The 16767-nt window shown below is 35.4% G+C and overlaps 13 non-coding genes across 13 annotated transcripts; all 13 read right to left on the bottom strand.

The window, feature by feature from the left end:
- Window positions 1-1510: 1510 nt before the first annotated feature.
- Window positions 1511-1584, bottom strand: TRNAT-UGU (transfer RNA threonine (anticodon UGU)). Its single transcript has one exon. It is a non-coding gene; the product is annotated as a tRNA-Thr (tRNA).
- A 372-nt stretch (window positions 1585-1956) lies between these two features.
- On the bottom strand, window positions 1957-2030 carry TRNAT-UGU (transfer RNA threonine (anticodon UGU)). Its single transcript has one exon. It is a non-coding gene; the product is annotated as a tRNA-Thr (tRNA).
- An 836-nt stretch (window positions 2031-2866) lies between these two features.
- On the bottom strand, window positions 2867-2940 carry TRNAT-UGU (transfer RNA threonine (anticodon UGU)). Its single transcript has one exon. It is a non-coding gene; the product is annotated as a tRNA-Thr (tRNA).
- A 2647-nt stretch (window positions 2941-5587) lies between these two features.
- Window positions 5588-5661, bottom strand: TRNAT-UGU (transfer RNA threonine (anticodon UGU)). The gene has a single exon. It is a non-coding gene; the product is annotated as a tRNA-Thr (tRNA).
- Window positions 5662-8308: 2647 nt separating this feature from the next.
- Window positions 8309-8382, bottom strand: TRNAT-UGU (transfer RNA threonine (anticodon UGU)). Its single transcript has one exon. It is a non-coding gene; the product is annotated as a tRNA-Thr (tRNA).
- Window positions 8383-8754: 372 nt separating this feature from the next.
- Window positions 8755-8828, bottom strand: TRNAT-UGU (transfer RNA threonine (anticodon UGU)). The gene has a single exon. It is a non-coding gene; the product is annotated as a tRNA-Thr (tRNA).
- An 838-nt stretch (window positions 8829-9666) lies between these two features.
- Window positions 9667-9740, bottom strand: TRNAT-UGU (transfer RNA threonine (anticodon UGU)). Its single transcript has one exon. It is a non-coding gene; the product is annotated as a tRNA-Thr (tRNA).
- An 827-nt stretch (window positions 9741-10567) lies between these two features.
- TRNAT-UGU (transfer RNA threonine (anticodon UGU)) lies at window positions 10568-10641 on the bottom strand. The gene has a single exon. It is a non-coding gene; the product is annotated as a tRNA-Thr (tRNA).
- Window positions 10642-11468: 827 nt separating this feature from the next.
- On the bottom strand, window positions 11469-11542 carry TRNAT-UGU (transfer RNA threonine (anticodon UGU)). The gene has a single exon. It is a non-coding gene; the product is annotated as a tRNA-Thr (tRNA).
- Window positions 11543-13743: 2201 nt separating this feature from the next.
- TRNAT-UGU (transfer RNA threonine (anticodon UGU)) lies at window positions 13744-13817 on the bottom strand. Its single transcript has one exon. It is a non-coding gene; the product is annotated as a tRNA-Thr (tRNA).
- A 372-nt stretch (window positions 13818-14189) lies between these two features.
- Window positions 14190-14263, bottom strand: TRNAT-UGU (transfer RNA threonine (anticodon UGU)). Its single transcript has one exon. It is a non-coding gene; the product is annotated as a tRNA-Thr (tRNA).
- Window positions 14264-15101: 838 nt separating this feature from the next.
- TRNAT-UGU (transfer RNA threonine (anticodon UGU)) lies at window positions 15102-15175 on the bottom strand. The gene has a single exon. It is a non-coding gene; the product is annotated as a tRNA-Thr (tRNA).
- Window positions 15176-16002: 827 nt separating this feature from the next.
- On the bottom strand, window positions 16003-16076 carry TRNAT-UGU (transfer RNA threonine (anticodon UGU)). Its single transcript has one exon. It is a non-coding gene; the product is annotated as a tRNA-Thr (tRNA).
- Window positions 16077-16767: the final 691 nt, after the last annotated feature.

The following is a 16767-nucleotide window of genomic DNA, read 5'->3' as shown; positions in this document are numbered from 1 at the left end:
CTCTGCTGTAACTTTTTTAAACTTCATCCCGTCTTTTTTCCTTTTTAGTACTTAGAGCAGATTCTTAATCCCACTATTGCACTATCGTAGAGATCGATGTTGTACACAATTAAAGTCCACATTTTGATGTTTAAAAGCTTTATTTGGAATAGACATTACTGCTGAGTATTGAACTCAGGATCTCCTGTTTACAAGACAGGCACTTTAACCAACTAAGCCACAGCACAACAAACTGATGAGAAGGACAGGAAAGTCAGTGAGGATTTTATCACTAATTAAAAATTTCAAGTGGTTAACTGAGCAAGACAACATTAAGCTTGAGGAGTATTCCATGCAAAGCATAATCATGGAGTAAGATGTCGATCTCAGTCTTGGCACTTGAGAAACCAAGTAATTTTTGAAGAGCATTATTTAAAAGGACAATGACAAATTTGTAGAATAGTGAAAAAAAAACAGTGCTGTAACTTTTTTAAAGCTTCATCCCGTCTTTCTTCCTTTTTAGCACTCAGAGCAGATTTTTAATCCCACTATTGCACTATCATAGAGATCGAGGCTGTACACAATTAAAGTCCACATTTTGAGGTTTAAAAGCTTTATTTGGAACAGATGGCACTGCTGAGTTTCGAACTCAGGATCTCCTGTTTACGAGACAGGCGCTTTAACCAACTAAGCCACAGCTTCACAAGCTGATGAGAAGGACAGGAAAGCCAGTGAGGATTTAATCACTAATTAAAAATTTCAAGTGGTTAACTGAGCAAAACAACATTTAGCTTGAGTAGTATTCCATGCAAAGCATAATCATGGAATAAGATGTCGCTCTCAGTCTTGGCACTTGAGAAACCAAGTAATTTTTGAAGAGCATTATTTAAAAGGACAATGACAAATTTGTAGAATAGTAAAAAAAAAAACAGTGCTGTAACTTTTTCAAAACTTCATCCCGTCTTTCTTCCTTTTTAGCACTTAGAGCAGATTCTTAATCCCACTATCGTAGAGATCGATGTTGTACACAATTGAAGTGCACATTTTGATGTTTAAAAGCTTTATTTGGAACTGACAGTACTGCTGAGAATTGAACTCAGGATCTCCTGTTTACAAGACAGGCACGTTAACCAACTAAGCCACAGCACAACAAACTGATGAGAAGGACAGGAAAGCCATTGAGGATTTTATCACTAATTAAAAATTTCAAGTGGTTAACTGAGCAAAACAACATTAAGCTTGAGTATTATTCCATGCAAAGCATAATCATGGAGTAAGATGTCGCTCTCAGTCTTGGCACTTGAGAAACCAAGTAATTTTTGAAGAGCATTATTTAAAAGGACAATGACAAATTTGTAGAATAGTAAAAAAAAAAAACAGTTCTGTAACTTTTTTAAAGCTTCATCCCATCTTTCTTCCTTTTGAGCACTTAGAGCAGATTCTTAATCCCACTATTGCATTATCGTAGAGATCGATGTTGTACACAATTGAAGTGCACATTTTGAGGTTTAAAAGCCTCATTTGGAACAGATGGCACTGCTGAGATTTGAACTCAGGATCTCCTGTTTACAAGACAGGCGCTTTAACCAACTAAGCCACAGCACCACAAGCTGAAGATGAGGACAGGAAAGGCAGTGAGGATTTAATTACTAATTAAAAATTTTAAGTGGTTAACTGAGCAAAACAACATTATGCTTGAGCAGTATTCCATGCAAAGCATAATCATGGAATAAGATGTCGCTCTCAGTCTTGGCAATTGAGAAACCAAGTAATTTTTGAAGAGCATTATTTAAAAGGACAATGACAAACTTGTAGAATAGTAAAAAAAAAACACTGCTGTAACTTTTTTAAAGCTTCATCCCGTCTTTCTTCCTTTTTAGCACTTAGAGCAAATTCTTAATCCCACTATCGTAGAGATCGATGTTGTACACAATTGAAGTGCACATTTTGATGTTTAAAAGCTATATTTGGAACTGACAGTACTGCTGAGAATTGAACTCAGGATCTCCTGTTTACAAGACAGGCACTTTAACCAACTAAGCCACAGCACAACAAACTGATGAGAAGGACAGGAAAGCCAGTGAGGATTTTATCACTAAATAAAAATTTCAAGTGGTTAACTGAGCAAAACAACATTAAGCTTGAGTATTATTCCACGCAAAGCATAATCATGGAGTAAGATGTCGCTCTCAGTCTTGGCACTTGAGAAACCAAGTAATTTTTGAAGAGCATTATTTAAAAGGACAATGACAAATTTGTAGAATAGTAAAAAAAAAACCTCTGCTGTAACTTTTTTAAACTTCATCCCGTCTTTTTTCCTTTTTAGTACTTAGAGCAGATTCTTAATCCCACTATTGCACTATCGTAGAGATCGATGTTGTACACAATTAAAGTCCACATTTTGATGTTTAAAAGCTTTATTAGGAACAGACATTACTGCTGAGAATTGAACTCAGTATCTCCTGTTTACAAGACAGGCACTTTAACCAACTAAGCCACAGCACAACAAACTGATGAGAAGGACAGGAAAGTCTGTGAGGATTTTATCACTAATTAAAAATTTCAAGTGGTTAACTGAGCAAGACAACATTAAGCTTGAGAAGTATTCCATGCAAAGCATAATCATGGAGTAAAATGTCGATCTCAGTCTTGGCACTTGAGAAACCAAGTAATTTTTGAAGAGCATTATTTAAAAGGACAATGACAAATTTGTAGAATAGTTAAAAAAAAAAACAGTTCTGTAACTTTTTTAAAGCTTCATCCCATCTTTCTTCCTTTTTAGCACTTAGAGCAGATTCTTAATCCCACTATTGCATTATCGTAGAGATCGATGTTGTACACAATTGAAGTGCACATTTTGAGGTTTAAAAGCTTCATTTGGAACAGATGGCACTGCTGAGATTTGAACTCAGGATCTCCTGTTTACAAGACAGGTGCTTTAACCAACTAAGCCACAGCACCACAAGCTGAAGAGGAGGACAGGAAAGCCAGTGAGGATTTAATTACTAATTAAAAATTTTAAGTGGTTAACTGAGCAAAACAACATTAAGCTCGAGTAGTATTCCATGCAAAGCATAATCATGGAATAAGATGTCGCTCTCAGTCTTGGCACTTGAGAAACTAAGTAATTTTTGAAGAGCATTATTTAAAAGGACAATGACAAACTTGTAGAATAGTAAAAAAAAAACACTGCTGTAACTTTTTTAAAGCTTCATCCTGTCTTTCTTCCTTTTTAGCACTTAGAGCAGATTCTTAATCCCACTATCGTAGAGATCGATGTTGTACACAATTGAAGTGCACATTTTGATGTTTAAAAGCTTTATTTGGAACTGACAGTACTGCTGAGAATTGAACTCAGGATCTCCTGCTTACAAGACAGGCACTTTAACCAACTAAGCCACAGCACAACAAACTGATGAGAAGGACAGGAAAGCCAGTGAGGATTTTATCACTAAATAAAAATTTCAAGTGGTTAACTGAGCAAAACAACATTAAGCTTGAGTATTATTCCACGCAAAGCATAATCATGGAGTAAGATGTCGCTCTCAGTCTTGGCACTTGAGAAACCAAGTAATTTTTGAAGAGCATTATTTAAAAGGACAATGACAAATTTGTAGAATAGTAAAAAAAAAAACACTGCTATAACTTTTTTAAAGCTTCATCCCGTCTTTCTTCCTTTTTAGCACTTAGAGCAGATTCTTAATCCCACTATTGCACTATCGTAGAGATCGATGTTGTACACAATTGAAGTGCACATTTTGAGGTTTAAAAGCTTTATTTGGAACAGATGGCACTGCTGAGATTTGAAATCAGGATTTCCTGTTTACAAGACAGGCGCTTTAACCAACTAAGCCACAGCACCACAAGCTGAAGATGAGGACAGGAAAGCCACTGAGGATTTAATTACTAATTAAAAATTTTAAGTGGTTAACTGAGCAAAACAACATTAAGCTTGAGTAGTATTCCATGCAAAGCATAATCATGGAATAAGATGTCGCTCTCAGTCTTGGCAATTGAGAAACCAAGTAATTTTTGAAGAGCATTATTTAAAAGGACAATGACAAATTTGTAGAATAGTAAAAAAAAAACCTCTGCTGTAACTTTTTTAAACTTCATCCCGTCTTTTTTCCTTTTTAGTACTTAGAGCAGATTCTTAATCCCACTATTGCACTATCGTAGAGATCGATGTTGTACACAATTAAAGTCCACATTTTGATGTTTAAAAGCTTTATTTGGAATAGACATTACTGCTGAGTATTGAACTCAGGATCTCCTGTTTACAAGACAGGCACTTTAACCAACTAAGCCACAGCACAACAAACTGATGAGAAGGACAGGAAAGTCAGTGAGGATTTTATCACTAATTAAAAATTTCAAGTGGTTAACTGAGCAAGACAACATTAAGCTTGAGGAGTATTCCATGCAAAGCATAATCATGGAGTAAGATGTCGATCTCAGTCTTGGCACTTGAGAAACCAAGTAATTTTTGAAGAGCATTATTTAAAAGGACAATGACAAATTTGTAGAATAGTGAAAAAAAAACAGTGCTGTAACTTTTTTAAAGCTTCATCCCGTCTTTCTTCCTTTTTAGCACTCAGAGCAGATTCTTAATCCCACTATTGCACTATCGTAGAGATCGAGGCTGTACACAATTAAAGTCCACATTTTGAGGTTTAAAAGCTTTATTTGGAACAGATGGCACTGTTGAGTTTTGAACTCAGGATCTCCTGTTTACGAGACAGGTGCTTTAACCAACTAAGCCACAGCTTCACAAGCTGATGAGAAGGACAGGAAAGCCAGTGAGGATTTAATCACTAATTAAAAATTTCAAGTGGTTAACTGAGCAAAACAACATTTATCTTGAGTAGTATTCCATGCAAAGCATAATCATGGAATAAGATGTCACTCTCAGTCTTGGCACTTGAGAAACCAAGTAATTTTTGAAGAGCATTATTTAAAAGGACAATGACAAATTTGTAGAATAGTAAAAAAAAAGAACATTGCTGTAACTTTTTCAAAGCTTCATCCCGTCTTTCTTCCTTTTTAGCACTTAGAGCAGATTCTTAATCCCACTATTGCACTATCGTAGAGATCGATGTTGTACACAATTGAAGTGCACATTTTGATGTTTAAAAGCTTTATTTGGAACAGACAGTACTGCTGAGAATTGAACTCAGGATCTCCTGTTTACAAGACAGGCACATTAACCAACTAAGCCACAGCACAACAAACTGATGAGAAGGACAGGAAAGCCATTGAGGATTTTATCACTAATTAAAAATTTCAAGTGGTTAACTGAGCAAGACAACATTAAGCTTGAGAAGTATTCCATGCAAAGCATAATCATGGAGTAAAATGTCGATCTCAGTCTTGGCACTTGAGAAACCAAGTAATTTTTGAAGAGCATTATTTAAAAGGACAATGACAAATTTGTAGAATAGTAAAAAAAAAAAACAGTTCTGTAACTTTTTTAAAGCTTCATCCCATCTTTCTTCCTTTTTAGCACTTAGAGCAGATTCTTAATCCCACTATTGCATTATCGTAGAGATCGATGTTGTACACAATTGAAGTGCACATTTTGAGGTTTAAAAGCTTCATTTGGAACAGATGGCACTGCTGAGATTTGAACTCAGGATCTCCTGTTTACAAGACAGGTGCTTTAACCAACTAAGCCACAGCACCACAAGCTGAAGAGGAGGACAGGAAAGCCAGTGAGGATTTAATTACTAATTAAAAATTTTAAGTGGTTAACTGAGCAAAACAACATTAAGCTCGAGTAGTATTCCATGCAAAGCATAATCATGGAATAAGATGTCGCTCTCAGTCTTGGCACTTGAGAAACTAAGTAATTTTTGAAGAGCATTATTTAAAAGGACAATGACAAACTTGTAGAATAGTAAAAAAAAAACACTGCTGTAACTTTTTTAAAGCTTCATCCTGTCTTTCTTCCTTTTTAGCACTTAGAGCAGATTCTTAATCCCACTATCGTAGAGATCGATGTTGTACACAATTGAAGTGCACATTTTGATGTTTAAAAGCTTTATTTGGAACTGACAGTACTGCTGAGAATTGAACTCAGGATCTCCTGCTTACAAGACAGGCACTTTAACCAACTAAGCCACAGCACAACAAACTGATGAGAAGGACAGGAAAGCCAGTGAGGATTTTATCACTAAATAAAAATTTCAAGTGGTTAACTGAGCAAAACAACATTAAGCTTGAGTATTATTCCACGCAAAGCATAATCATGGAGTAAGATGTCGCTCTCAGTCTTGGCACTTGAGAAACCAAGTAATTTTTGAAGAGCATTATTTAAAAGGACAATGACAAATTTGTAGAATAGTAAAAAAAAAAACACTGCTATAACTTTTTTAAAGCTTCATCCCGTCTTTCTTCCTTTTTAGCACTTAGAGCAGATTCTTAATCCCACTATTGCACTATCGTAGAGATCGATGTTGTACACAATTGAAGTGCACATTTTGAGGTTTAAAAGCTTTATTTGGAACAGATGGCACTGCTGAGATTTGAAATCAGGATTTCCTGTTTACAAGACAGGCGCTTTAACCAACTAAGCCACAGCACCACAAGCTGAAGATGAGGACAGGAAAGCCACTGAGGATTTAATTACTAATTAAAAATTTTAAGTGGTTAACTGAGCAAAACAACATTAAGCTTGAGTAGTATTCCATGCAAAGCATAATCATGGAATAAGATGTCGCTCTCAGTCTTGGCAATTGAGAAACCAAGTAATTTTTGAAGAGCATTATTTAAAAGGACAATGACAAATTTGTAGAATAGTAAAAAAAAAACCTCTGCTGTAACTTTTTTAAACTTCATCCCGTCTTTTTTCCTTTTTAGTACTTAGAGCAGATTCTTAATCCCACTATTGCACTATCGTAGAGATCGATGTTGTACACAATTAAAGTCCACATTTTGATGTTTAAAAGCTTTATTTGGAATAGACATTACTGCTGAGTATTGAACTCAGGATCTCCTGTTTACAAGACAGGCACTTTAACCAACTAAGCCACAGCACAACAAACTGATGAGAAGGACAGGAAAGTCAGTGAGGATTTTATCACTAATTAAAAATTTCAAGTGGTTAACTGAGCAAGACAACATTAAGCTTGAGGAGTATTCCATGCAAAGCATAATCATGGAGTAAGATGTCGATCTCAGTCTTGGCACTTGAGAAACCAAGTAATTTTTGAAGAGCATTATTTAAAAGGACAATGACAAATTTGTAGAATAGTGAAAAAAAAACAGTGCTGTAACTTTTTTAAAGCTTCATCCCGTCTTTCTTCCTTTTTAGCACTCAGAGCAGATTCTTAATCCCACTATTGCACTATCGTAGAGATCGAGGCTGTACACAATTAAAGTCCACATTTTGAGGTTTAAAAGCTTTATCTGGAACAGATGGCACTGTTGAGTTTTGAACTCAGGATCTCCTGTTTACGAGACAGGTGCTTTAACCAACTAAGCCACAGCTTCACAAGCTGATGAGAAGGACAGGAAAGCCAGTGAGGATTTAATCACTAATTAAAAATTTCAAGTGGTTAACTGAGCAAAACAACATTTATCTTGAGTAGTATTCCATGCAAAGCATAATCATGGAATAAGATGTCACTCTCAGTCTTGGCACTTGAGAAACCAAGTAATTTTTGAAGAGCATTATTTAAAAGGACAATGACAAATTTGTAGAATAGTAAAAAAAAAGAACATTGCTGTAACTTTTTCAAAGCTTCATCCCGTCTTTCTTCCTTTTTAGCACTTAGAGCAGATTCTTAATCCCACTATTGCACTATCGTAGAGATCAATGTTGTACACAATTGAAGTGCACATTTTGATGTTTAAAAGCTTTATTTGGAACAGACAGTACTGCTGAGAATTGAACTCAGGATCTCCTGTTTACAAGACAGGCACATTAACCAACTAAGCCACAGCACAACAAACTGATGAGAAGGACAGGAAAGCCATTGAGGATTTTATCACTAATTAAAAATTTCAAGTGGTTAACTGAGCAAAACAACATTAAGCTTGAGTATTATTCCATGCAAAGCATAATCATGGAGTAAGATGTCGCTCTCAGTCTTGGCACTTGAGAAACCAAGTAATTTTTGAAGAGCATTATTTAAAAGGACAATGACAAATTTGTAGAATAGTAAAAAAAAAAAACAGTTCTGTAACTTTTTTAAAGCTTCATCCCATCTTTCTTCTTTTTTAGCACTTAGAGCAGATTCTTAATCCCACTATTGCATTATCGTAGAGATCGATGTTGTACACAATTGAAGTGCACATTTTGAGGTTTAAAAGCTTCATTTGGAACAGATGGCACTGCTGAGATTTGAACTCAGGATCTCCTGTTTACAAGACAGGTGCTTTAACCAACTAAGCCACAGCACCACAAGCTGAAGAGGAGGACAGGAAAGCCAGTGAGGATTTAATTACTAATTAAAAATTTTAAGTGGTTAACTGAGCAAAACAACATTAAGCTCGAGTAGTATTCCATGCAAAGCATAATCATGGAATAAGATGTCGCTCTCAGTCTTGGCACTTGAGAAACTAAGTAATTTTTGAAGAGCATTATTTAAAAGGACAATGACAAACTTGTAGAATAGTAAAAAAAAAACACTGCTGTAACTTTTTTAAAGCTTCATCCCGTCTTTCTTCCTTTTTAGCACTTAGAGCAGATTCTTAATCCCACTATCGTAGAGATCGATGTTGTACACAATTGAAGTGCACATTTTGATGTTTAAAAGCTTTATTTGGAACTGACAGTACTGCTGAGAATTGAACTCAGGATCTCCTGTTTACAAGACAGGCACTTTAACCAACTAAGCCACAGCACAACAAACTGATGAAAAGGACAGGAAAGCCAGTGAGGATTTTATCACTAAATAAAAATTTCAAGTGGTTAACTGAGCAAAACAACATTAAGCTTGAGTATTATTCCACGCAAAGCATAATCATGGAGTAAGATGTCGCTCTCAGTCTTGGCACTTGAGAAACCAAGTAATTTTTGAAGAGCATTATTTAAAAGGACAATGACAAATTTGTAGAATAGTAAAAAAAAAAACACTGCTATAACTTTTTTAAAGCTTCATCCCGTCTTTCTTCCTTTTTAGCACTTAGAGCAGATTCTTAATCCCACTATTGCACTATCGTAGAGATCGATGTTGTACACAATTGAAGTGCACATTTTGAGGTTTAAAAGCTTTATTTGGAACAGACAGTACTGCTGAGAATTGAACTCAGGATCTCCTGTTTACAAGACAGGCACGTTAACCAACTAAACCACAGCACAACAAACTGATGAGAAGGACAGGAAAGCCATTGAGGATTTTATCACTAATTAAAAATTTCAAGTGGTTAACTGAGCAAAACAACATTAAGCTTGAGTATTATTCCATGCAAAGCATAATCATGGAGTAAGATGTCGCTCTCGGTCTTGGCACTTGAGAAACCAAGTAATTTTTGAAGAGCATTATTTAAAAGGACAATGACAAATTTGTAGAATAGTAAAAAAAAAAAAACAGTTCTGTAACTTTTTTAAAGCTTCATCCCATCTTTCTTCCTTTTTAGCACTTAGAGCAGATTCTTAATCCCACTATTGCACTATCGTAGAGATCGATGTTGTACACAATTGAAGTGCACATTTTGAGGTTTAAAAGCTTTATTTGGAACAGATGGCACTGCTGAGATTTGAACTCAGGATCTCCTGTTTACAAGACAGGCGCTTTAACCAGCTAATCCACAGCACCACAAGCTGAAGATGAGGACAGGAAAGCCAGTGAGGATTTAATTACTAATTAAAAATTTTAAGTGGTTAACTAAGCAAAACAACATTAAGCTTGAGTAGTATTCCATGCAAAGCATAATCATGGAATAAGATGTCGCTCTCAGTCTTGGCAATTGAGAAACCAAGTAATTTTTGAAGATCATTATTTAAAAGGACAATGACAAATTTGTAGAATAGTAAAAAAAAAACCTCTGCTGTAACTTTTTTTAAACTTCATCCCGTCTTTTTTCCTTTTTAGTACTTAGAGCAGATTCTTAATCCCACTATTGCACTATCGTAGAGATCGATGTTGTACACAATTAAAGTCCACATTCTGATGTTTAAAAGCTTTGTTTGGAATAGACATTACTGCTGAGTATTGAACTCAGGATCTCCTGTTTACAAGACAGGCACTTTAACCAACTAAGCCACAGCACAACAAATGATGAGAAGGACAGGAAAGTCAGTGAGGATTTTATCACTAATTAAAAATTTCAAGTGGTTAACTGAGCAAAACAACATTATGCTTGTGTAGTATTCCATGCAAAGCATAATCATGGAATAAGATGTCGCTCTCAGTCTTGGCACTTGAGAAACTAAGTAATTTTTGAAGAGCATTATTTAAAAGGACAATGACAAATTTGTAGAATAGTAAAAAAAAAACCAGTGCTGTAACTTTTTCAAAGATTCATCCCGTCTTTCTTCCTTTTTAGCACTTAGAGCAGATTCTTAATCCCACTATCGTAGAGATCGATGTTGTACACAATTGAAGTGCACATTTTGATGTTTAAAAGCTTTATTTGGAACTGACAGTACTGCTGAGAATTGAACTCAGGATCTCCTGTTTACAAGACAGGCACTTTAACCAACTAAGCCACAGCACAACAAACTCATGAGAAGGACAGGAAAGCCAGTGAGGATTTTATCACTAAATAAAAATTTCAAGTGGTTAACTGAGCAAAACAACATTAAGCTTGAGTATTATTCCACGCAAAGCATAATCATGGAGTAAGATGTCGCTCTCAGTCTTGGCACTTGAGAAACCAAGTAATTTTTGAAGAGCATTATTTAAAAGGACAATGACAAATTTGTAGAATAGTAAAAAAAAAAACACTGCTATAACTTTTTTAAAGCTTCATCCCGTCTTTCTTCCTTTTTAGCACTTAGAGCAGATTCTTAATCCCACTATTGCACTATCGTAGAGATCGATGTTGTACACAATTGAAGTGCACATTTTGAGGTTTAAAAGCTTTATTTGGAACAGATGGCACTGCTGAGCTTTGAACTCAGAATCTCCTGTTTACGAGACAGGCGCTTTAACCAACTAAGCCACAGCATCACAAGCTGATGAGAAGGACAGGAAAGCCAGTGAGGATTTAATCACTAATTAAAAATTTCAAGTGGTTAACTGAGCAAAACAACATTTAGCTTGAGTAGTATTCCATGCAAAGCATAATCATGGAATAAGATGTCGCTCTCAGTCTTGGCACTTGAGAAACCAAGTAATTTTTGAAGAGCATTATTTAAAAGGACAATGACAAATTTGTAGAATAGTAAAAAAAAAACACTGCTGTAACTTTTTTAAAGCTTCATCCCGTCTTCCTTCCTTTTTAGCACTTAGAGCAGATTCTTAATCCCACTATCGTAGAGATCGATGTTGTACACAATTGAAGTGCACATTTTGATGTTTAAAAGCTTTATTTGGAACTGACAGTACTGCTGAGAATTGAACTCAGGATCTCCTGTTTACAAGACAGGCACTTTAACCAACTAAGCCACAGCACAACAAACTGATGAGAAGGACAGGAAAGCCAGTGAGGATTTTATCACTAAATAAAAATTTCAAGTGGTTAACTGAGCAAAACAACATTAAGCTTGAGTATTATTCCACGCAAAGCATAATCATGGAGTAAGATGTCGCTCTCAGTCTTGGCACTTGAGAAACCAAGTAATTTTTGAAGAGCATTATTTAAAAGGACAATGACAAATTTGTAGAATAGTAAAAAAAAAAACACTGCTATAACTTTTTTAAAGCTTCATCCCGTCTTTCTTCCTTTTTAGCACTTAGAGCAGATTCTTAATCCCACTATTGCACTATCGTAGAGATCGATGTTGTACACAATTGAAGTGCACATTTTGAGGTTTAAAAGCTTTATTTGGAACAGATGGCACTGCTGAGATTTGAAATCAGGATTTCCTGTTTACAAGACAGGCGCTTTAACCAACTAAGCCACAGCACCACAAGCTGAAGATGAGGACAGGAAAGCCACTGAGGATTTAATTACTAATTAAAAATTTTAAGTGGTTAACTGAGCAAAACAACATTAAGCTTGAGTAGTATTCCATGCAAAGCATAATCATGGAATAAGATGTCGCTCTCAGTCTTGGCAATTGAGAAACCAAGTAATTTTTGAAGAGCATTATTTAAAAGGACAATGACAAATTTGTAGAATAGTAAAAAAAAAACCTCTGCTGTAACTTTTTTAAACTTCATCCCGTCTTTTTTCCTTTTTAGTACTTAGAGCAGATTCTTAATCCCACTATTGCACTATCGTAGAGATCGATGTTGTACACAATTAAAGTCCACATTTTGATGTTTAAAAGCTTTATTTGGAATAGACATTACTGCTGAGTATTGAACTCAGGATCTCCTGTTTACAAGACAGGCACTTTAACCAACTAAGCCACAGCACAACAAACTGATGAGAAGGACAGGAAAGTCAGTGAGGATTTTATCACTAATTAAAAATTTCAAGTGGTTAACTGAGCAAGACAACATTAAGCTTGAGGAGTATTCCATGCAAAGCATAATCATGGAGTAAGATGTCGATCTCAGTCTTGGCACTTGAGAAACCAAGTAATTTTTGAAGAGCATTATTTAAAAGGACAATGACAAATTTGTAGAATAGTGAAAAAAAAACAGTGCTGTAACTTTTTTAAAGCTTCATCCCGTCTTTCTTCCTTTTTAGCACTCAGAGCAGATTCTTAATCCCACTATTGCACTATCGTAGAGATCGAGGCTGTACACAATTAAAGTCCACATTTTGAGGTTTAAAAGCTTTATTTGGAACAGATGGCACTGTTGAGTTTTGAACTCAGGATCTCCTGTTTACGAGACAGGTGCTTTAACCAACTAAGCCACAGCTTCACAAGCTGATGAGAAGGACAGGAAAGCCAGTGAGGATTTAATCACTAATTAAAAATTTCAAGTGGTTAACTGAGCAAAACAACATTTATCTTGAGTAGTATTCCATGCAAAGCATAATCATGGAATAAGATGTCACTCTCAGTCTTGGCACTTGAGAAACCAAGTAATTTTTGAAGAGCATTATTTAAAAGGACAATGACAAATTTGTAGAATAGTAAAAAAAAAGAACATTGCTGTAACTTTTTCAAAGCTTCATCCCGTCTTTCTTCCTTTTTAGCACTTAGAGCAGATTCTTAATCCCACTATTGCACTATCGTAGAGATCGATGTTGTACACAATTGAAGTGCACATTTTGATGTTTAAAAGCTTTATTTGGAACAGACAGTACTGCTGAGAATTGAACTCAGGATCTCCTGTTTACAAGACAGGCACATTAACCAACTAAGCCACAGCACAACAAACTGATGAGAAGGACAGGAAAGCCATTGAGGATTTTATCACTAATTAAAAATTTCAAGTGGTTAACTGAGCAAAACAACATTAAGCTTGAGTATTATTCCATGCAAAGCATAATCATGGAGTAAGATGTCGCTCTCAGTCTTGGCACTTGAGAAACCAAGTAATTTTTGAAGAGCATTATTTAAAAGGACAATGACAAATTTGTAGAATAGTAAAAAAAAAAAACAGTTCTGTAACTTTTTTAAAGCTTCATCCCATCTTTCTTCTTTTTTAGCACTTAGAGCAGATTCTTAATCCCACTATTGCATTATCGTAGAGATCGATGTTGTACACAATTGAAGTGCACATTTTGAGGTTTAAAAGCTTCATTTGGAACAGATGGCACTGCTGAGATTTGAACTCAGGATCTCCTGTTTACAAGACAGGTGCTTTAACCAACTAAGCCACAGCACCACAAGCTGAAGAGGAGGACAGGAAAGCCAGTGAGGATTTAATTACTAATTAAAAATTTTAAGTGGTTAACTGAGCAAAACAACATTAAGCTCGAGTAGTATTCCATGCAAAGCATAATCATGGAATAAGATGTCGCTCTCAGTCTTGGCACTTGAGAAACTAAGTAATTTTTGAAGAGCATTATTTAAAAGGACAATGACAAACTTGTAGAATAGTAAAAAAAAAACACTGCTGTAACTTTTTTAAAGCTTCATCCCGTCTTTCTTCCTTTTTAGCACTTAGAGCAGATTCTTAATCCCACTATCGTAGAGATCGATGTTGTACACAATTGAAGTGCACATTTTGATGTTTAAAAGCTTTATTTGGAACTGACAGTACTGCTGAGAATTGAACTCAGGATCTCCTGTTTACAAGACAGGCACTTTAACCAACTAAGCCACAGCACAACAAACTGATGAAAAGGACAGGAAAGCCAGTGAGGATTTTATCACTAAATAAAAATTTCAAGTGGTTAACTGAGCAAAACAACATTAAGCTTGAGTATTATTCCACGCAAAGCATAATCATGGAGTAAGATGTCGCTCTCAGTCTTGGCACTTGAGAAACCAAGTAATTTTTGAAGAGCATTATTTAAAAGGACAATGACAAATTTGTAGAATAGTAAAAAAAAAAACACTGCTATAACTTTTTTAAAGCTTCATCCCGTCTTTCTTCCTTTTTAGCACTTAGAGCAGATTCTTAATCCCACTATTGCACTATCGTAGAGATCGATGTTGTACACAATTGAAGTGCACATTTTGAGGTTTAAAAGCTTTATTTGGAACAGACAGTACTGCTGAGAATTGAACTCAGGATCTCCTGTTTACAAGACAGGCACGTTAACCAACTAAACCACAGCACAACAAACTGATGAGAAGGACAGGAAAGCCATTGAGGATTTTATCACTAATTAAAAATTTCAAGTGGTTAACTGAGCAAAACAACATTAAGCTTGAGTATTATTCCATGCAAAGCATAATCATGGAGTAAGATGTCGCTCTCGGTCTTGGCACTTGAGAAACCAAGTAATTTTTGAAGAGCATTATTTAAAAGGACAATGACAAATTTGTAGAATAGTAAAAAAAAAAAAACAGTTCTGTAACTTTTTTAAAGCTTCATCCCATCTTTCTTCCTTTTTAGCACTTAGAGCAGATTCTTAATCCCACTATTGCACTATCGTAGAGATCGATGTTGTACACAATTGAAGTGCACATTTTGAGGTTTAAAAGCTTTATTTGGAACAGATGGCACTGCTGAGATTTGAACTCAGGATCTCCTGTTTACAAGACAGGCGCTTTAACCAGCTAAGCCACAGCACCACAAGCTGAAGATGAGGACAGGAAAGCCAGTGAGGATTTAATTACTAATTAAAAATTTTAAGTGGTTAACTAAGCAAAACAACATTAAGCTTGAGTAGTATTCCATGCAAAGCATAATCATGGAATAAGATGTCGCTCTCAGTCTTGGCAATTGAGAAACCAAGTAATTTTTGAAGATCATTATTTAAAAGGACAATGACAAATTTGTAGAATAGTAAAAAAAAAACCTCTGCTGTAACTTTTTTTAAACTTCATCCCGTCTTTTTTCCTTTTTAGTACTTAGAGCAGATTCTTAATCCCACTATTGCACTATCGTAGAGATCGATGTTGTACACAATTAAAGTCCACATTCTGATGTTTAAAAGCTTTGTTTGGAATAGACATTACTGCTGAGTATTGAACTCAGGATCTCCTGTTTACAAGACAGGCACTTTAACCAACTAAGCCACAGCACAACAAATGATGAGAAGGACAGGAAAGTCAGTGAGGATTTTATCACTAATTAAAAATTTCAAGTGGTTAACTGAGCAAAACAACATTATGCTTGTGTAGTATTCCATGCAAAGCATAATCATGGAATAAGATGTCGCTCTCAGTCTTGGCACTTGAGAAACTAAGTAATTTTTGAAGAGCATTATTTAAAAGGACAATGACAAATTTGTAGAATAGTAAAAAAAAAACCAGTGCTGTAACTTTTTCAAAGATTCATCCCGTCTTTCTTCCTTTTTAGCACTTAGAGCAGATTCTTAATCCCACTATCGTAGAGATCGATGTTGTACACAATTGAAGTGCACATTTTGATGTTTAAAAGCTTTATTTGGAACTGACAGTACTGCTGAGAATTGAACTCAGGATCTCCTGTTTACAAGACAGGCACTTTAACCAACTAAGCCACAGCACAACAAACTGATGAGAAGGACAGGAAAGCCAGTGAGGATTTTATCACTAAATAAAAATTTCAAGTGGTTAACTGAGCAAAACAACATTAAGCTTGAGTATTATTCCACGCAAAGCATAATCATGGAGTAAGATGTCGCTCTCAGTCTTGGCACTTGAGAAACCAAGTAATTTTTGAAGAGCATTATTTAAAAGGACAATGACAAATTTGTAGAATAGTAAAAAAAAAAACACTGCTATAACTTTTTTAAAGCTTCATCCCGTCTTTCTTCCTTTTTAGCACTTAGAGCAGATTCTTAATCCCACTATTGCACTATCGTAGAGATCGATGTTGTACACAATTGAAGTGCACATTTTGAGGTTTAAAAGCTTTATTTGGAACAGATGGCACTGCTGAGTTTTGAACTCAGAATCTCCTGTTTACGAGACAGGCGCTTTAACCAACTAAGCCACAGCATCACAAGCTGATGAGAAGGACAGGAAAGCCAGTGAGGATTTAATCACTAATTAAAAATTTCAAGTGGTTAACTGAGCAAAACAACATTTAGCTTGAGTAGTATTCCATGCAAAGCATAATCATGGAATAAGATGTCGCTCTCAGTCTTGGCACTTGAGAAACCAAGTAATTTTTGAAGAGCATTATTTAAAAGGACAATGACAAATTTGTAGAATAGTAAAAAAAAAACACTGCTGTA

Source organism: Phyllobates terribilis, unplaced genomic scaffold (assembly GCF_046119375.1).
Source record: "Phyllobates terribilis strain yellow unplaced genomic scaffold, ASM4611937v1 Scaffold_9__5_contigs__length_417890890, whole genome shotgun sequence".
NCBI lineage: Eukaryota > Metazoa > Chordata > Amphibia > Anura > Dendrobatidae > Phyllobates > Phyllobates terribilis.
Note: the sequence above shows the minus strand (reverse complement) of the source record. Positions and strands in the feature narration are given on the sequence as shown.